The following is a 20,899-nucleotide window of genomic DNA, read 5'->3' as shown; positions in this document are numbered from 1 at the left end:
ATCTCGTATAATATATACTTTAACTATAAATATCGCATATTTATAATTAGCTAATTAAATATAACCGATTACATTTAACTATGAATTAACATCTTAATTCGTTCAAGCTAACATTATATACATTAATTAAATATAATATATTATATTCAATTTACGAATTGACAGATAATTCGTCTCAGCTAATATTATTTAATTGTATTAAATAATCGTCTCATCAACACATTGACTAACTGTTTAGTCAAATACATGGACTAACCTTTTAGTTATATAAGGCATCAATGTGATTACATTTCCATAATCACATCTCTCAAACACATCTTTTAGGTGTGACTTTTAGGCACCAGTTGATTACCGCCATCAGTATGATAATAACGTCAAACTTTCTAGCAAGCCAACCGTTATTAAGTAATCCTTAATCAACTGATAAAATACGAAGTATACCCTTGTGAACCTATAAGAGATTTATAAATGTTATCACACTAATTGTGGAGGACACAAGCTCCAACAATCTCCTACTTGTCCTCACAAGTGTATGTGCGATAACCGATTCTCTTATCCTAAAATTTCTCCCACTCAATGTAAAACAATTTGCAAAATCCGTATTCACAAAGGTCGTATTTTACAAGTGATCAATATCAAGAGTGGTTTCTCCGACTAGAGAGTAACTTAACTGATAAACGAATCATCATTTGAGCATGGCCATGCATTTCAGTTACAACTCCTCGAGTGGCCCTGAGAAATAACTAAACCTGATAAAGGTTGGATATTTTCTTCAACTCGAATCCTGCAGATATAAGCACAGTATGAAATGACCCAGAAAAAATCTGCTTAGCCTCCTATTACGGCAGACCATGAGAAAGAAACCAAAGTCACTCAAAAACTGATCAAATTTGATAGGCTATCGCACACCTATGCAAAAATAAATACCCTAGACACAAATGAATGTAGTACGTAGGGGTCGAATCCACAGAGAGACGGTAGTTGTTAATTACTTGTTATGGAATGAAATTTATCAAGGTTGGTTATCGTATGATTGGTTGGTTTGGATGATGGAAGAAAATAATAATGATAAAAAAATTAGTCTAGGGAGGTCGGATCACACAAGCAAATTATGTAAATGGTTAAATTAAACATAGGAGTTGATGAATCGTTAATTGTTTAGGCTTAGAGACACCCACCTCACGATATTAGTGTCAACCATAGACTGGGTCCTAGAGAAACTCTCGTTTATGACTAGGTCGTCCTACTTCACATGCTTAGTCTAATCCGATTCCGTGCCTCTCGACTTATAGAACGAATTAACAAACTTAATCAATGAATAAGGCCTTTAAACAAAGATTAAACATGACGATACATACGTGTGATAGAAACAATGAAATGATATTATAACATCCTAGTTTATCATGTTACAAATACTTTTTATGCATGGCTCCCTTCATTCCCTAGACAAGGTAGACTACTCTAGCATAATATAAATGTAAACTAAACTAATGACAATTGAAATGATAAACATAATGAAAATAGGAATAGAATTACCTTGAAATGGAAATGGAAATGGAATTGAAGAACAATGCAAATATAAATAACTTGAATACAACTTGAAATAGAAATTGTAATATAAATTAAAATGCTTAAAGGAAATTGTTTATAGTAAATCTAATCTAAACTAAACTAAGAACATGAAAGTAGTGTAGAAAATACTAAGAAAAATGGTGTGTAAAAGTGTGTCCCAGAAGTGTTGGATCAACACCTTAGTTATAGGAACACAAAGTGAAACGTAAACAATTAAGATAGAGGTAACTCCGATAGGGGCCACCCCCACCCTGATCGGGGTCGTGGTGTTCTTGACTTTTATGTTAATTCCGTCTTAACTCTTGTTTAATGCTTGCGCGGAATCCGATGTTAGCATCTTCAAGCATCCGTCCAAGGCATCCTAGGGGCTTCTAGTATCCAATGTAAGCTCTTGTGGACTTCATTTTGGGCTTAATTTTGATTTCCTTACTTGTGCATCAACCCATGCTAGTATGACTTCATGCTCGGGATTTCTATTTCTTCCCAAAATGCCCCTATACTTCTTGGAAGTCCTTTGTATGATCAAGACTTGCTCTCTTTAGCCTCGTGAACTCTTGTACTTGCTACTTTGATGGGAAAAAGCTACTAAAAGCTTAATTTCCTCAAAACACAATGAAAAACAAGCAAACACAACTAGAACACGGAATTAGCTCACAAACAGTAACATTAGTGCAAATTACATGTAAAATAGAGCTAAAATAGGGGGTTAAAATGTATATAAAATGGACTTATCAATTGGTGGGGTTAATAATGGAGTGTATTACAACCCGAATCTTTACTTTGTCAATTAATGGGAGCTGTTTTGGGTTTTTTGAAGGAAAGAGGGGGATTAGATAGGGAGATCCTATATCTCCATTGATTTTTACAATTTGTGTGGAGTATTTCTCGAGAGTGCTGGATGTGGTGGTGCAAAGGAATGAGTTTAGATTTCATCCAATGTTCAAATGTCTAAAGTTATGTCATATGTGCTTTGCAGATTACTTACTTCTGTTTTGCAGAGCAGAAAGTACATCTATTAAAACTATTCTCAGGACATTCAAGACTTTTTCTACTGCTTCTGGTCTGGATATGAACAAAGAAAAATCTGAGATTTTCTGCAATGGAATTATGCCTAATGCGCTTCAGAACATTCTTTCCTTGTCTGGATTTCAGTTAAGTGTATTCCCATTTAGATATTAAGGTGTTCCTATATCCCATAAAAGGATCTCTATAGGGGATTGCTCTAGACTGGTTGAGAAAATGATGAGCAGAATAAGGGGATGGAGTGTCATGAAATTGAGCTATGTTGGACGATTGGTGTTAGTCAAGTCAGTGTTAACTCGGATTCATTCTTACTGGGCAATGATTTTCATTATCCCTAAAATGATCATCATGAAGATTATGAACATGTACAGGAATTATTTGTGGGAGGCTACTGAGGATTATCACAAAAGTCCTCTTGTCTCATGGGAGAAAGTGTGCACTGATATGAAATCTGGAGGGCTAGGGATCATTAATAGCAGCATTTGGAATATTACAATGATAGGAAAATACACTTGGTGGTTAGCTTGTATGGCAGATCATCTTTGGATTAGGTGGGTCAGTCATGTTTATCTAAAGCAATGGGATTGGTTCACCTATAACCCTACTCTGAATACAAGTTGGATGTGGAGACGGATTTTTAAAGTCAAGGATAAGATGAAGCAAGGATATTTTAATGGAGAATGGGCCTCAAGCAATAGTGTTTATACACCTGCTGATGGGTATAAGTGACTTCATGGGTCAGCTGGGAAGCTATGGTGGTATCCTGTTGTTTGGAATAGTGTGTGTGTGTGTGTGTGTGTGTGTGTGTGTGTGTGTGTGTGTGTGTGTGTGTGTGTGTATGTGTGTGTTCCTAAACACTCTTTTATTGCGTGGTTATTTATGCTAGAAAGACTATACACTAAGGAGAGAATGCTGCATTTAGGAGGTACTAGGGATGATCTGTGTGAACTGTATGGTGTGGATAAGGAAACTCAGTCTCACTTATTTTTTGAGTGTGCATTCAGTTAGAAGTGCCTTAGGCTGTTGAATGATTGGATGGACTGCTCTGTGCCTCATCAGAATATCATGAGATGTTGTAGGGATCTGAAGGGGAGTTCGTTGATGAAGAAGCAGGTGCTATGGGCAGGTGTTATTGTCCTTCTGTGTCAGGTCTGGACTGCCAGAAATAGATGCAAATTTGAAGGTGTGGTGACGCATCGAAAGGTGATTCTAAAGCAAGTGTAGTTTCACTTACGTTTGAGAATACGTTCAAAAAAATGGTCTGTTACAAATAGAAATGTTTTACAGTGGATTTCAAGGTTAGAATGTTTGTAAGAGCTAGCTTGGTCACTAATTGTATTGTGATGTAAGAAAATGTTGGTGATATACTTCTTGGTTTTAATAATATATGATTTCACATTCCACCAAAAAAAATAAGGTGTGAATTGTTTTGGAATAATTGTCGTGTTCACGACTTTATGCTTTTCTTTACTACAATTTGAGTGTGAACTTTGGGGACGATGTTCCTTTTGAGAGGGGTAGATAACATCGCGGCAATAAAATTTCTTTTAAATTTCTGCTAAGCTGGTAATTGCAACAAATCTTGCCTATTGTTGTTTACTAATTGGTTTATTTAAGAGCATAGTGGTAATGTAGTTGTTTGACAACGTGTTCGCTTATAGTTATTTTGGTGATGACATGCTAACATTCTGATATACATGTTTTGTTGTGATCTGCGTTAGTCTTTTATAGCTGTTTTGGCAATGGCATAGTGACATTGTTGTATACATGTGGTGGTGATCGGATGATTTGCGTTGAGTATCACGAGTTTCCTGGGTTGTTCTGTCACGTTTTGTTGGCGTTTGGGATGAAATTCGAGGGTGAAGTTCCTTTTAAGGGGGGAAGACTATAATACCTGACTTATTAAGGAACTCGTTGACTGGCCTTTGACCATGTGGGATCCTTAGTAAGAGATGGTAGGGAGAGACATTTTATATTCGTGATTAAATACTCGACCTAGTAAGGGTACCTCGGCCGAGTAGCTTTGGTACTCGACCGAGTACGCTATACTTGGCCGAGTATATTCTATACTCGACCGAGTACGCGTTTGACAGCGTTTTATTATTACACGGGGTTTCGACTTAAATAATTTACACCATACGTTTTATCATTTCTAAATAAAAAACCCTCTCTCTCTCTATCCTCCCATCTCTCACCACCCATTTTAATGTGTAGATACCTCATTTCTGCACCTCCCGCAAACCACCCGGTGATGATTGGGCCGCATGTTTGGTACGCGGAACAATTTGTGACAGTTCGTAAGTTTATTGTCAAGTGATTGCTCAAACACTGGTGTCTACCTCTTAATTGTCATCTACACGCCGATACGGTCGTTTTGACAGTAATTAGAGTAAATTTGGAGTCCGGGCCTAAAACCGTCTTCATTTTCTGATAACCGCTAAAATCCTGAGTCAGAATATTCTGGAAGGTTCCGGATATTTCTATTCCATATTTCACAATCTTTAAATCTTTGGTAACGAATTTCCCGTAATATTTATACAAAATATTAAGGAAAATAAGATTAATCCGTTATTCCATAAATTACACACGGAAATCTTTCTTCCGCAGGAGAAAACCACTTGGGAACAGACGCAGCAGGTGCTGCGCCTCTTCCAAGGGACGCAGTGCATGCTGCGCCTCTTCCCAAGTCCTTTTCTGCGTATTTTTCGTATCTTTTCATATCTTTTCGAGATTCACTTCCAAAGTCTCTCCGAAAACCCTAATTCCTTCACGTGATTAGTATAAATAGGAGCCTTCGCTCCTCATATTTACCACGCGAGTGTCCGCCCTTTCTCTTCTCTCTTTGCATTCTAGACCACGTTCTTACTTTTTGGCGTCTACGTGCTTGAACTTTCGACCACGTAAGCTCGGATCTTTCTGTGTACCGGCCTCGTTTTGCATGACCGACCAATTTGACCAACTCCACAATAATCAACATTAATTAATCTTATTTGTTTTTCTCTTACGAGGGCACTTTCGTTACATTCGAGTCGAGCATCACTAAAACATAAACTTAGTTCATCTCGTTTCATCAAACATATAAGTCTGGGGTGTAAATCTCTCTTTTATTTATTGTTATTTACTTTTTGTAATCATCATGTAAGGTTTATGTCGAAAGTACTTCTAAAACCGATTTCTAAAACCCTTTGTTTAAATCCTTTTTTACGGATTAACAGAAGACAGACGCCGAGAAGGGACGCAGCAACTGCTGCGCCTCTTAGAAAGGACGCAGCACTTGCTGCGCCTCTTCCTGAGGTTGCCGCCGTTCCTGCTTCTCTTCTTCTTCCTTCGTCCTCTGTTAGTTTCGTTTCTTTATTTTCCTTCGTCATTGTTTGCTCTTGTTTCATTCACATGATAGTTTTGCATATTATTAATCACTGTTAGTATATAATTCATCGTTAAATCCCGACTTAGATCCCTTAGCTTATAACCAATATATGCGGGTTTTCGTCATTAAAATCAATCTGGGTTGTAGAAATTCGATTCATTCGTATCGAGTTTCTGGAATTCGATCTTTGATATATTCCCACCTGTTTGTTCATCATTAGTTCTTTATTAATTCGATACATCTAACCTAATTAGTTCACTCATGTAACTAATCAATCTTTCATTCATGTAATTAATTCGTTTACATTCGTTTCATCCATGTTTTATTGTTTTATCACATTCATCACATGTAAATAATGTATTAAATCACTTTCATCCGAGTCAAATATCATAATCAATCATTAAATTCACCTACGAATACTAACGATTTGCAGTTCCGGCTTCACAGCCAGAACTCAACCTTGGAACAGACGCAGCAACTGCTGCGCCTCTTCCAGAGGGCGCAGCTCTGCTGCGCCTGTTCCAGGTTGATTTCTGTCTCTGAACTTCCGTTCTGCCTTGACCTAGTTTAATTAGTTTACGTATTAATCAACTATTAGTCGTATTATCACCTAATTTCTGTTCGTTTATTTATTTTTTTTTCCCAAATTATCCGTTTTAAAGGTATTTTCGATATAAATCATTAATCCGATTGTAATTATTGTAATTTTCATTATTGTATTATTGTATTTCTTTTATCGCATTGCTTGTATGTCTTCGCATGTAATTAAATCTAAATCCCTACTTCGACTCAATTGTATGTTAAATTAATTGTTCACCGACTTAGTCTAATTCTCACATGTTAGGATTAAAACTTGGATGTTGCATTGCATGCATATAATCGACATTATATCGAGTATGAATAACTTCCATAATCATTAGTAGAGGCCGCTATCGAGGCGGGCGGGATTAGGTGTTCGATCAAAAGAGCTTCTTAATACGTACCCTCACCCCTTACTCCAGATTTCTGTGAACATCCGTGTTCATTGTCATCCACGAGAGTCTTTCTAGACATAGAATGCTAAGGGTAACTAGTTCTTGGTGTTCATGTCACTACTTTGTGTCCTGACATGGCACGAGGTATTCGAACAGTTTCCAATTTTCCACAATAAATTGGTGGCGACTCCACAAATGCAAACGCTTGTTTCCCAAGCGCCCTCGTGGCCCGCATCCACAGTTTGGCGACTCCGCTGGGGATAATACACTTACGTGTAGCCAAAAGGGTGAAACTTGAACAAGGTTAGGGAATAGTTTGTACAAGACAATTGTCGGTTTTCATAACTCGGTCTTCCTAGATCATTTCATTCGGCCTTCCTAGGCCCAACCCAACCCATTAGACCAATCGTCCCGTCTAAACGGTCCTAATTCTTATTTGGGCCCGAGGATGGATAGCGATTGACGTCATCCATACCATGGTACTTACTCTTGTTTGTATCAAGGACTTTCACTACTTGAGGAAATGCACTAGGAATCGGTCGTACTCTTGTTTGGTACGAGCCTCTCCAAAGACTTCGGGTTTGATTGTTCGGTATGGCAACCCACCTTTTAAACCAAAACCCTTTTAAATGCACTCAGCATCCCGTTATAATGCTTGTATAAATGTTTATACCTTACGTGATCACCATTTCTAAACAAAACCATGACGATTTTTTTTAAAATCAAAATCCCTTTAAGATGTAAATTTCGAAAAAGCCAATGATTAGCGCAAAACCGAGTCAAAACTCTGTCCATTTATCGAGTCAAAATTCCGGGTCCAAGCCCATTTCAAAACCTCACTTCGAGTCCACCCCTACAACTACACTATAGTTGACTAGGACACACATTTTCAAACTTTGTCATATTTTCAAAACTCACTTGACACAAGTGGCACACACCCACTTCCCAAGTTAAAACATTTCTTTCTTAGTAAGTGTGCTAGAATGGTTGATCATGTTTTGATTCTTCGTCGATCTCTTATCCAGTTTCCAAGATGCCTGAAACAAGCGACGTAAGCACCGACCAACCCCAGAATGGTAATGATCAAATCCTAACCGTGCTAGCTCGCCTCCAAGTCACTCAAGATCAAGTGCACGACCGCCTCGATATAATCGAAGGCCGAATCTACACCGTAGAAATGAGGTTGCCTCCTCGGGAAAGTGAAGTAGATGATGGCTTTGTGAACACCTTTGGGGAAGAAAACCCTCCCATAGGAATGACTGCAGCTGAGAAACGACTCCAATATTTGGAGGAATAATTGATGTATCTCAAAGGGGATGACATTTATAGGGAAAATAACCGTAAGTATAAGGCCGTGAGTTCCAAGTTGCCAACCAACTTCAACATGACGGATATCCCTAGATTCAAGGGGCATGAAAACCCTTTGAATCACATCCGTGCTTTCAAGAACTACATGTCTTTCAAAGGCCTCAAACCCGAGATGTTCTTAAGGATCTTTCCTTCATCTCTTGACACCATCCCAAATCAATGGTTCTACTCTCTAGAACATAAGAAGATCACTACTTGGGAAGATGCCGCGATCGAGTTTGCTAAGCAATATGCGGATAATGCTGAAATCCAAGTTAACATGCGCACTTTAGAGGTTCTTACCCAAAATGACAAAGAAGGTTTCACCGACTTCCTAAGTAGGTGGAGGAAGACTAGTACCCAACTAGTTGAACGCCCAGACGAAGCTACCCTCGTGGAAAAGTTTGTGGACAACCTAAAACCCATCTACGCGAGTCATTTGAGGTACCAAAACATCAAAACTTTCAAAGACTTAACCGTACTAGGAACAAGGATCGAAGATGACATCCGTAAAGGGCTCTTGTCCAAAACGGTAGGCCGAGGATATCAAGGCTCAACAAGTCGTTCTTACGGCTCCACTAGCAATATCGATGAAGTTAACCTCCTCGAGCCATCCAAGAAGAGTACCCCACCAAGGAAATTACAAATCTTGGGGACACTTACTCCAATGCTCTAAAAAGGTTGATGAAACAAGGCAAGCTTCAACCTATAGGCCCTACACCCGAATCGGAAAAGAAATCCAAGTTCTGGGACGAGAATTCATACTGCGAATATCATAGGGGTAAGGAACATGACACAGAAAAATGATACAAATTGAAAAATGTGCTTCAAGATATGATTGAGGATGGTCGACTACCAATACCGCCGGGAGTTAAGCCCAACAAAACTCAGAATCCTCTTGGAATTATAGTGATCACAAGTGAAGAATCTACCTTAGATTGTTCACACCTCATTTCTCCAGTCGAAGATGAGATCCACGCGATCGAGAATGAAGCGTTCTACTCTACCATTTCCCCTACCATTACCGACTTCATCGCATGGGCAAGGAGTGTGGATATGCAAGTTTCGGAATTAGAAAATGTGGTGACAACTTTACATAACCCCAATGCAACACCTAAAGAACATGCGCCACTAATTTTCTCCCAAAATGCTACTATGCAAGAAGTAGTCGCCGTGGTTGATAAACTAATCGACCAAATTACACAATTAGAGGACGAGATCATGAGAATGAGGGAACTAGCTACAGTCAATGGAGTATGGGCCGATGATGATGAGGACGAGTATCTCATTGAACACTCTATAGTCAAGGAAATAGTCCAAAACGGTGAAGACCAAGATGTAGACCATCTAACTCGTTCGGGGCGTCCATATCAAAGTACTACTCAAAATGGTCCAACCAACGTTATCACACCAAATGATAATGAAGATGACTCTACTGACCATTTGCTAAAGTAATTACAGAAGACAAAGGCTAATCTTTCAGTCTGGCAACTAGTAGCAAGCTCATTCCCACATCGCCAAGCTTTACTACAAGCTTTGGCCAAACTAAACGTAGCACATGACTCCACACCCGGCGATGTAGTCAACTTGGTCTTCCAAGAATCACCGAAGCTAAGTAATCCTATTACTTTCTCAAATGAAGATTTGCCGCCCTTTGGCGCTAGTCACAACTTGGCTCTTTACATCACTGTCGTTTGCTTAAAGTTGAATGTGCCAATGACCTTGGTGGATGATGGCTCCGCGGTCAACGCCATACCCTTAAAAACGGCATACAAACTAGGCATGAAAGAGTCGGATTGGACCCCTACCAATCAAGGTGTTTGGGCATATGATGGTACACAACGAAAGGTAGTAGGACTCATTAACCTAACAATAGCCACCGGGCCAATTGAGTGAAAGGTTAACTTCCAAATAGTGGACATTGAAGCTTCCTTCAACATACTTCTGGGAAGACCTTGGATTCACGCTTCCAAAGTGGTAACATCCACCCTTCACCAAAAGATCAAAATCCCACTAAATGGCAAAGTGGTGACGATCACTTCGTGGCCCATCAAGGCAATAATCGAAAAGAAGTCAAATAATCAAGTCCTTGCGGATCCAGTATATGAACTTGGGGGCTTTCAAAGCATAAGTGTCATAGAAAGTGAGTTGGCACCCCTATACTATGATCCCTACTCCAACTTGGTGGTCAACCACGTACTCAAATCCCAGGGATACTTCCCGGGAATGCCTTTGAACCCTGCCCGAAGAAACACCTTCGCACCCTACAAGGAGGGCAACTAAAAAAGAATACCACTTGGACTAGGATACAAACCCACTAAAGAGGAAGTTCTCGAGATGCTCGCTCAAGTTCAAAGCCGTAAGCACGTAGGAGTCCAAATGCGACCATATCTCCCTACCCTAAATGGATACTTTGTTAGGGAAGGAAGTCAAGAACCCTTTCACGGATTTCCCGAACCTTGGCACTATCTCGGAAGGAAGCTAGCCGAAATCGAGATGTTTCACGATTGCTACTTCATTCCTCCAGAAACGGTTCCTACCGTCAAGGCTCGTCAAGCACCTTGCTTAGACGAACAAGCTGTTAGTCTACTATTTGGAGAATATCGATTTGTTAAAGCCGCGTAGGATGAGATCATTACCATGATACTTCAAGACGATCACTTCAACCCTACCGCGTTATTCACAGAAACAAACGCGAACCAGCAGAAAGGATGGAGAAAATCAATCAAGTGGACCAACAATCAAGGAAGACTCTTCAAGCTCACCACTAAAGAAGAAGAGATGTTCAAGGGAGAACCAGAAGACGATGAATTTGAGTCAGAGTCAGAGTCGGAGTCTAGAGAAGTTACTAGAGAGTCTCCTGCTATCGTCGTCCCCATTCCCTTTGTTTCTCCTAGCTTAGCCTCAAATAGTAACGGTAGTTCGGGAAATGTCCCGACAATTGTCCCTTTACCGCCGCTGACCACAGATCAGATGGCTTCTTTGTTTCAACTTTTCTCAAACTTTAATATGAATAAATCAGTTCTGCTTACTCTTTGTGTTATCTTGAATGCAATTCTGTTTACGATGATACTGAGGATGACCCAGACCCAGACTCAATTGAGATACCTCCCTACATAGCCAAGGAAATACTACAAGAGGGGGAAGGGGGACCAGTAATAGAGAACACCGAACCCATCAATGTAGGAACCGAATTAGAACCCCAAGAACTTAGGATAGGGACTACCTTGAGCCCTACCGAAAAGGCCAGTTTCATAGACCTCCTACACGAGTTCAAAGACGTTTTCTCTTGGTCCTACAAAGACATGCTAGGGATCGACAGGGATATCGCCGAACATAGAATCCCAATTAAGCCAGGTTTCAAGCCCGTGAAACAGAAGCTTCGTCGAATGAGGACAGAATGGGCTCTCAAGATTAAGGAAGAAGTCGATAAGCAATTCAAAGCCGGGTTTATCAAAGTTTCCGAGTACTCTGACTGGGTAGCCAACATAGTACCCATACCCAAAAAGGATGGGAGAATCCGTGTTTGTGTTGATTTTAGAGACTTAAACAAAGCAAGTCCTAAAGATGACTTTCCTCTACCACATATCGACATATTGGTGGACAATACCGCAGATCACGCGTTACTATCCTTCATGAATGGGTACGCGGGATACAACCAAATCAAGATGGCCATACAAGACATGCATAAGACCGCCTTTGTCACTCAATGGGGAACCTATTGCCACACGGTCATGCCGTTTGGGTTAATCAACGCCGGAGCTACATATCAACGCACCGGAACTACACTCCTACATGACATGATGCATAAAGAAGTTGAGGTATACGTAGACGACATGATTGTCAAGTCCAAGGATAGAGAGGGGCATATTGCGAACCTTCGCAAATTCTTCTCAAGGCTACGAAAGTACAACATGAGGCTCAATCCTCAGAAGTGCGCATTCAGAGTAACATCTGGAAAACTCCTGGGATACATCGTTAGCCAACGAGGTATAGAAATAGACCCTTCCAAGATCAAAGCTCTGATTGAAATGCCACAACCTCAAACGGAAAAAGAAGTCAGAAGATTCCTGGGAAAAGTGCAATATATAAGTCGATTCATATCGAAACTCACCATGATCTGTGAACCTATCTTCAAAAAGCTCAAGAAAACAGATCAGACCATGTGGGATGATGACTGTCAAAAGGCATTCGATCGAATCAAGGAGATATTAGCTAAACCACCAGTGCTCATGCCACCTCAACGAGATCAACCTCTTTGTTTATATCTCACAGTAACCGAAACAGCTATGGGCGCCATGCTAGCTCAAACCGTAGGAAAGGAAGAAAGGGCTATCTACTACCTTAGTAAGAAGTTCTTGGAGTACGAGTGCAAATATTCACAACTCGAAAAGACATGCCTCGCTCTTGTGTGGGAAACGAAGAAGCTACGTCATTACATGCTTAACTACTCCGTCAAAATATACTCCAAAATGGACCCTGTCAAATACCTCTTCGAGAAACCCGTCCTCAACGGACGCCTAGCAAGATGGACCTTGATGCTCTCAGAGTTCGATCTCAAAGACGTGCCTCTGAAAGTTATAAAAGGGCACGCCGTTGCCGAATTCTTTGCAGAAAATCCCATCAATGATGCACAAACAATAGATACGTGGTCATTTCTAGACGAGGATATACTCCAAACCGATGTAGACTCCTGGGACCTTTACTTTGATGGAGCATCAAACCTAAGAGGATTTGGAATAGGAGTGTTGCTCATTTCTCCTAAAGGCGAGCATACACCGATCTCTGTCAAACTCGACTTCGAGGTGACAAATAATGCTTTGCGAACTGACTTGTCTCATTGGACTACAAACGGCAGTGAGCTTAGGCATTAAAAACCTCCGAGTGCATGGGGATTCGTCCCTGATCATCAATCAAGTTACGGGATCTTGGAAAATCCGAAGCGAAAGTTTAGCACCTTATCAAGCCAAAATAGACCAAGTTGCCCAATTCTTTGATCACGTGACCTATCTACACCTACCTCTGGAAGAAAATCAATTTACAGATGCTCTTGCAAAACTTGCATCTTTGATTAATATGCCAGATGACATGGTGGAAATGCCTTTATGTATCGAACGACGATCAGAGCCAGCTTATGTCCACCAAATCACCGATGAAGAGGAAATCACAGAGGAACCTTGCTTCCAAGCAATCCTAAACTTCAAGCTCAACGGTACCTATCCACCGGATATGGACAAAAGGGGACAACGTGCTATACGCCAACTAGCTTCCCAATACGTTCTCATGCAAGGAGAGTTATACAAAAGAACACCTTTTGGTGTAGTCCTACGTTGCCTTGATCATTCACAGGCGCGGAAAGTGATAGAAGAGGTCCATGATGGAGAATGCGGTCCTCACATGAGTGGGCCCATGATGGCAAAGAAAATCACACGTTTGGGGTATTATTGGACTACAATGGAATCCGATTGCATCAAATACGTAAGACATTGCCACAACTGCCAAATCTTCGGGAATGTACAGCATGTCCCTCCTTCATTGCTCTATACGATGACATCTCCTTGGCCATTTTCTCACTGGGAATTGATATAATCGGAAGATAACTCCAGTAGAACAGAGATCACTGTTTCATCCTAGTGGCAATTGACTATTTCACCAAATGGGTAGAAGCGGCTTCCTACACTAGTCTCACGGCTAAAAATGTAGCAAAGTTCATACAAAACAACATCATCTGTCGATACGATTGCCCACATGAGATCATTAGTGATAATGGATCACATTTCCAAGCTGAGACTGAGCAATTTCTAGCCAAGTACAAAATTAGGCATCACCACTCTTCGCCATATAGACCACAGACTAATGGCGCGGTAGAGGCGGCAAACAAGAACGTTGTCGCAATTCTCAAGAAAATGATTGACAACTATCGAGATTAGCCAAGCAAGATACCCTTTGCTTTGTGGGGATATCGTACATCTGTTAGGACGCCCACTGGGGCCACCCCTTTCTATTTGACCTACGACATGGAAGCTGTACAACCAGTCGAGTTAGAAATACCATCATTGCGTATCTACTCGAAAGTTAAATCCCGGAAGCCGATTGGAAGAGGGATAGATATGAAGAACTCATCCTCCTGGATGAACGTAGGCTACGCGCATTACATAATGTCCAAACATATCAAGCACATATCAAATGCGCCTTCAACAAAAGGGTCAAGCCAAGGAAAATCAAGGAAGGAGACTTAGTACTCAAGTCGATTACAGCTCTTTTACCTGTCGATCCACGAGGAAAATTCAAACCTAATTGGGCTAGGCCATTTCTAGTCAAGTCCATACTTCCAGGGGGTGCGGTTAGAATCACAGACCTAGATGGGAATGAATTTGCCAACCCAACAAACCTTGACCAACTAAAGCGGTATTATGCCTAGAATAGGAACAAAAAACGCGCCTCGCGTAACCTCACGTGTCGCTCTTGTGGCACTAAATAAACGGCCCCTGGCCAAGCTGAAATAAGCTAATGTCACCTTGCTCTTGCATTTTGACAATCCGTCATCCTCATATCATCAAATAAACTAAATTGCAACTTAAGAGTAAGTAAACAGCTCATGCTTATCTTCTAAGTTCATTACAAGCTCTTGCTTAGAACAATTATTCTTTTACATTTACTCGAACTACGCGCAAGGGTTTAATTTCATTTTTTTAATGAATACGTAGGCAATCCTTCGCAGGATACAACCCATTAATTTTAAAATGTAAATAGAAGGACATTTGCAGTTGCATTTGAAATTCGACAAGAATAATAAATAGAAAATCACAACGGTTTCATAACCATTTAACCTCCTTTATTTCATTCATTTTCTAAATAAAAATAATAGTACTTTACATAATAATAATAACGCTAAAGAAAAAAAAGGAATAAAATAGGCTAGGATTCTAAAAACCCCACCTTCTTATTACAATAATAATAATAAATAATAATAAAGACTTGGGCTATTCCTCCATTTTCCCTTTGCCCTTGTCATTTTTGTCATATTTCTTGTCACGACCTCGAGCCGGACGCTCTTGCGCCACTTCGGACCTAATCACCAACGGTCTTTCTCGGGGTCTAGCCTTCCCATTCTTGTCAATCACTTTGTCCACGGCAGGAGAGGTCTTCGGTTTCTTCGAAGGATGAACAACTCAAAATCCGGCTTCTTCCTCTCCCTCAGTCAGATGCTTCTCTTTCTCCTTTTCCACCTCGCGCACCTTGTAGTCAACGGGCTCGCGCTTCCTCAATCTCTCACGCTCCTCCGGAGTAGTAGCTTTCCGCCACCGCAGATAGGAGTCCGACACCCATAAGGCACTAACAGAAGAGTTCAAGAACCATACGTTTCTTTGAGCCCATTTAATGGCCCACTCCCTTCGACTCTCAGTAGTAAGCGCCACGGCAGTCTGCGGGACAGTGTCAAGCTTCGGGATTGTCTGCTTCAGTCCAACCTGTCTCATCAGCCTCTCCGGGAAGATGCATACCATGAATTCCAAGCCAGGAATACGCACAGATCGGGTAGGATCTAAGGAAGATGCTCCTGTGACAGATTTGAGATGCCACCATGGTACGATCCATCTAATCAAGGGGCCATCATCACTCTTCAATTTGTTTTCCAAATAATTGCAGACTCGAGTGAAGTCCACCATGTAAAACCTAGTCCTCATAGCAATTGAGCGAGCATGATAGGCAGGAACATTAACTGGGGGCTCGATCAATCGAAGACGATCCATAAGCCAAACCTACCAAAAAGCAGGTGTTAAAAAAAAGAAAAAAAAACGAAAAAGAAAACAAGAAAAAGAAGAGAAGAAATTCTTTATTCTTTTACCTACAAGATAATGGGAATTCCCAAATAAGGTAGATCACGATTGGCTTTCCTGTTATGCAAACCCAATAGGATCTCTCCTAAACATAAACAGGTTGGGCTCCTGCGCAGTTCTATTTGCTCAACTAGGCCCAGGAAACGGGGATCACCTCTCAAATCCTCATCAACATGCCCTTGAAGGACATATACATGTAACAAGCAAAATCCGAATGCCCTTCGCCTACCAACATAAGAGATGGTGGGGTCGGCCTTGTTAATGAATCGGTCAATAAAGTCCAACATTCGCACTCCTTTCGAGGTCACTAGACGGTCCACCTCAATTCTTGTCAACCCAAGCAAGTCTCTAAATTTGTTCTTATACCCTTGTGAAGTAGAAGGAATAGCAGGCAAGTATTATGGGTCCCACCCACCGATCGTAGCAATTTCTTCAGGAAATGGGCAAATGTCACCTCCAGGGAAAGCAACAACGTGATAATTCGGGTCCCAATAATCAAGACAGGCATCTGGGAATGGCTTGACCACCTTGATAAGCTTCAAACTCAACAATGATCCAAGATTATAGGCACCCATGTCGAGTTTCTCCACGTTGGAAAACTCATTGGTCCACTCTTTTAGACGAATCTCTAAAGTATTCATGATGAAGGATTGTTTTGAGAGTTTTATGTAATAAGACGAAGGAAGAGACGGAAGAATTGTGTGAATAAAACCTCTATCGACGTTTCTATTTATACCAAAATCTGTTTCCTAAAATCCGCCAAGACAGATACACCGGGGAACAGGCGCAGCACCTGCTGCGCCTCTTCCTCAGCAACGTCTCCGTGATTTTCCGCGTTGGATCTTTCCTAAATTCCTTAGCGAATAATTTCCTATTCATACGGGTTATTATTTTGGTAAATACGTCAAAGTTACCATAGTTCGTGTTTCCTAATTCCACGGGCACGCATTTCGAGGCAATATCAGCATTTTCGTCATTTTAGCACACTTATATATTTCTTTCTATTTTTCTTTTTTCGGGGAATCATTTCTCCAATTTAATGTAATTTATTTCAAACTTATATATTTCTTCTTATTTTTTTCTTTTTCGGGAATCATTCCACTCCCGTCCTGCATTACATTTCTAACTTATATGTTTCTATTTTTTCATTTTTTTGGGGGTAACCCTCCCTACCGTCCGGTCATTTCCGGCAATTTTTTTGCATTTTTGCATTTTTGCACTTTTGAGTCATTCGTTTTGCGCTAATTTAGGCCATATATACAAATGTATGTTTTACGTGAATTTCTATGTAAATTTCGGCAGCATGACGGCGTAAACCGTCATCTACTAAGCCTGTTCAAAGCTAACCTGCAGGTACAAACAACGCAACCCAGCAGCAAAGGCACTCAGGCCATCATATATACAACCAAAAGAGGGATATGTACAACAAACTGGGGGCTCGAGCCCCAAGCAAAATCCAAAATGTCCAAAATGTGGGTCCTAAAATGTACAAATGTGCAAGATACAAACAACAACAAAACAAAACTACTGTCGGTCGCTGCCTAACTCCGCAACTTTCGCCTCGAGAGCAGCAACCTCGGCGTCACGAACCTCGAGCTCCCTCAACAAACGAGCTGTCTCCTCCCGAGACTGAGCCAGCTCTCGCTCCCTCTGCAAGCGCAACAATTGGCTCATGTCAATCATTTCAAGCAATCATAAGAAAGGTTAGAAAGTTCAAAAATGAAGTAGACAAAAGGTTCATACCTGGCGACCTCGACCGCCGACAAGTGCCTCGACGACAGTAGCTCGCAGCTGGTTGGCTACCCTCCATAACGCCACAAACCTAGACGGCGCAACCTGCATTTTCAAATAAGAAGTTTTAATAATTGGATAAGTTCAATCAAATGTGTTCTTACACAAAAATCATACAAATTAAAGACTCACCCTCCGAATCAGATGCTGCCACTCGTCCAAGCCATCATCCGTCACAGCCACGTCAAAGTCACGCAGCTCGGAGATCGTCGTCCTCCCGGTCGCGTCAGTGTACTCGAGGGTCTCGGGGTACTCTGGGGGCTCAATGCCCGCCGTCTCAACCTCCTGCAAAGACAAAGGATTGCCATTAAATCGATGATCATTCATCATGCTTTCGAAATGGTCATAAGGAGAGTAAATTCTCACCAAAACCGGCCAGTACGCCAACCTCCCGTAGAGGAACGCCGAGTAGTCCTCACTAAGAAGAAGGAGGGCGTCACCACCAACGCCAGCCAAGTCAGCCTCTACCTCAGCCTTAGAAGGCTCCTTGAACATCGTCCTAGGAGGATCGATGGGAACCGTCAAGACATCCCGAGAGCACTGACGAGTCAAGCGCTCGCCCAAATATCAGACATGACCCATCGACGTCCTCTACAACAACCGGCTCGAGCTCCTAGGTCAAAGGACCTCAGCCACAAAAGGAGGAGCGTCAGCGTACTCCGCCCAAGGCCTGGGCACCCACTGGGAAAAGACAAGCAAGAAATCATTCTTATGATCGGTTAAAAAGTAATAAAGAAGCAAAACGAATATAAGTGAGATGCTCACGCTGTCCAGCTAAAGAGCGTTCACGTCCCGCCGGTATACACCATGAGAGGAACGCTTACTCCTCGTGCGACACATCACCCAATCCCTCACAGCGGGATAAGCCTTCTCCAGCGGCTCCGTCCTCTTGGGCGAGAGGCTCGGAAAGTAGGAGTACACCCACACCTGCGAAGCAAGATAGTCAACAACGATCTTTCGTAATTCGATAAGGAAAAGAAGTGATGAAGGTTCATACTTCCAACAGTAGTCCAGGGCCGACGGCACCAGGAGAAGTCCCCTTCTCCATCAACTCCGGACGAACCATGGCCCTCATGAAGCGGATGAGGACCGCAAAACCAGCAGTGACCCAGTCCCAACGTCCTAGGGAGCTCAGGTTAGAAAGAAAGGGAAGGAGCTTCGTCGACAGCCTCTCTCCCTTGTCTCCGAGGTAGATCGAACATAAGAACCGCCGGAGCCACAAGCAAGCCCTCTGCTCAACTCTACAGGGAGGAGGAGTCGTCTCCCTCTTGTCAATCACCACCAGCGTCGGGGTCTTCCCTGCAAAGTAGTCTCGGACGTAAGAACTAGGCACCAAACCAGGCACTGCAGCAGCCTTCGGCACCAAGTTCCAGCCGATCAACCTCCTAGCCTCGGCCGAGTCCATCCTCATAGCAGTCTCCGGCCACTCCACCGCCTCGGTCCTCCACGGCAGACCAGAAATCATGCCGTAGTCCTCCAACGTGACTCCCACCTCAGCAAAAGGTATGTGAAAAGTGGAAGTCGTGTCCCAGAATCGGTCCAAGAAAGCGCGGACCAGGCTAAGGTTAGCCCGCAGCTTCCTCTTCGCGATATCCCTTCAAGCCTGCACCAGGGCGCCAAATGCTCCCCGCTCGATCATGGCTCGCTCCTCCGCCGACAGCCTCTCGAAGCACGCCATCGCCGTCATGTAGCCCGAGAACGATATGATGTTCCCGGCCTCCTATTGTGATTTGAAACAAAAGCTATCTTTAGTTTGAATGAAATTGGAAAAGATATGAGCAAATGAAATGAAAGAAGATGAATGATGAGTAATGAATTCAAGATTACCTAGCTCTTCACCGTCCTATAGGACAGGTGACCCTCCGCAGCCCAAAGCAAGTGCCTGCTATCCCAGGTCTCAGCCCACGCAGGTGCTCCCCTCAGCTCATGACCACCTCGCCCAACGTTGGCCCGCCTCAGGGCCTCCTCCTCCTCCTCCTCCTCCTCGAGGACCTCGTCCTCAGCAACCTCAGCAGCTGCCCCAACAGTAGTGAAAGCCTCCTCGAGAGCACGAGAAGCGTCAACGGCTATGTCTATGTCCATGGGAGCTCTCCCAGAAGTAGAAGCCTCGTCACCTGCAACGTTAAAGTAATTTTAGGCCGCGTCAAGTGACGACGAACCTTGATTAGGGGATTTTCGAGCTTTAGAAGCCCCGAAGTCGCTCTCTTCTCGCCATCTTTGGCCGTATTCCCACAAACCCGATCACTCATGTGGTAATTTGGGTTAAGTCAAGCCTAAGTTGAAGCCTAGTCATGGGTTTGAGTCGGAATTTCGACAGCATTTCGTTATAACGGCGATTATGCCCTAGAAAAGTGTCCTGAAAAAGCCGTTACAAACCAAAATTCCGAGATGGTAGGAAGTTTACCCATCATCCAAGGATTCCAAATATCAAGTTTCATCGGATATGGGCAATCCTAAGGCTATGTTTGAAGCAATTTACGGTTTAGCTGTGAAACCGTCACAATTTCACTCAAACGCCCAAAACTCAACGAAAATTCGAAACAAATACATGGTTATAATACTTATACTACTAATTAGCCATTTACAAGGTCAATTTTACAAGGCAAGATCATTTGGGGGAAAAGCCCTAAATTTTCGGCATTTTAGGGTTGAAAACTCTGAATTTTGACGATCCAATTCGTCCATTATAGAATATTAATGCAAGAATGATATACATACCTCGATTAGTCATGGAAAATGCAAGTTTTTGGATCAAATTTTGGCGGAAATGGTTGATATTTGAGAGAGAAATTGATGATTTGTGTTTCGAAATAATGAAATGAAACCCCTGTTTCATCGCGCTTTTACGCAGGAAAGACACCCCCAGGAAAAGACGCAGCAGGTGTTGCGCCTCTTCCAAAAGACGCAGCTCTTGCTGCGCCTCTTCCTCAACTTCCCTTCATACGAATTTTCAAAAATTCGTTATGAGTTCGTTATTTGTGGGGCCA

Source organism: Silene latifolia, chromosome 11 (genome assembly GCF_048544455.1).
Source record: "Silene latifolia isolate original U9 population chromosome 11, ASM4854445v1, whole genome shotgun sequence".
Lineage (NCBI taxonomy): Eukaryota > Viridiplantae > Streptophyta > Magnoliopsida > Caryophyllales > Caryophyllaceae > Silene > Silene latifolia.
The sequence above is the reverse complement of the archived record's forward strand: the minus strand, read 5'-3'. Positions refer to the sequence as shown.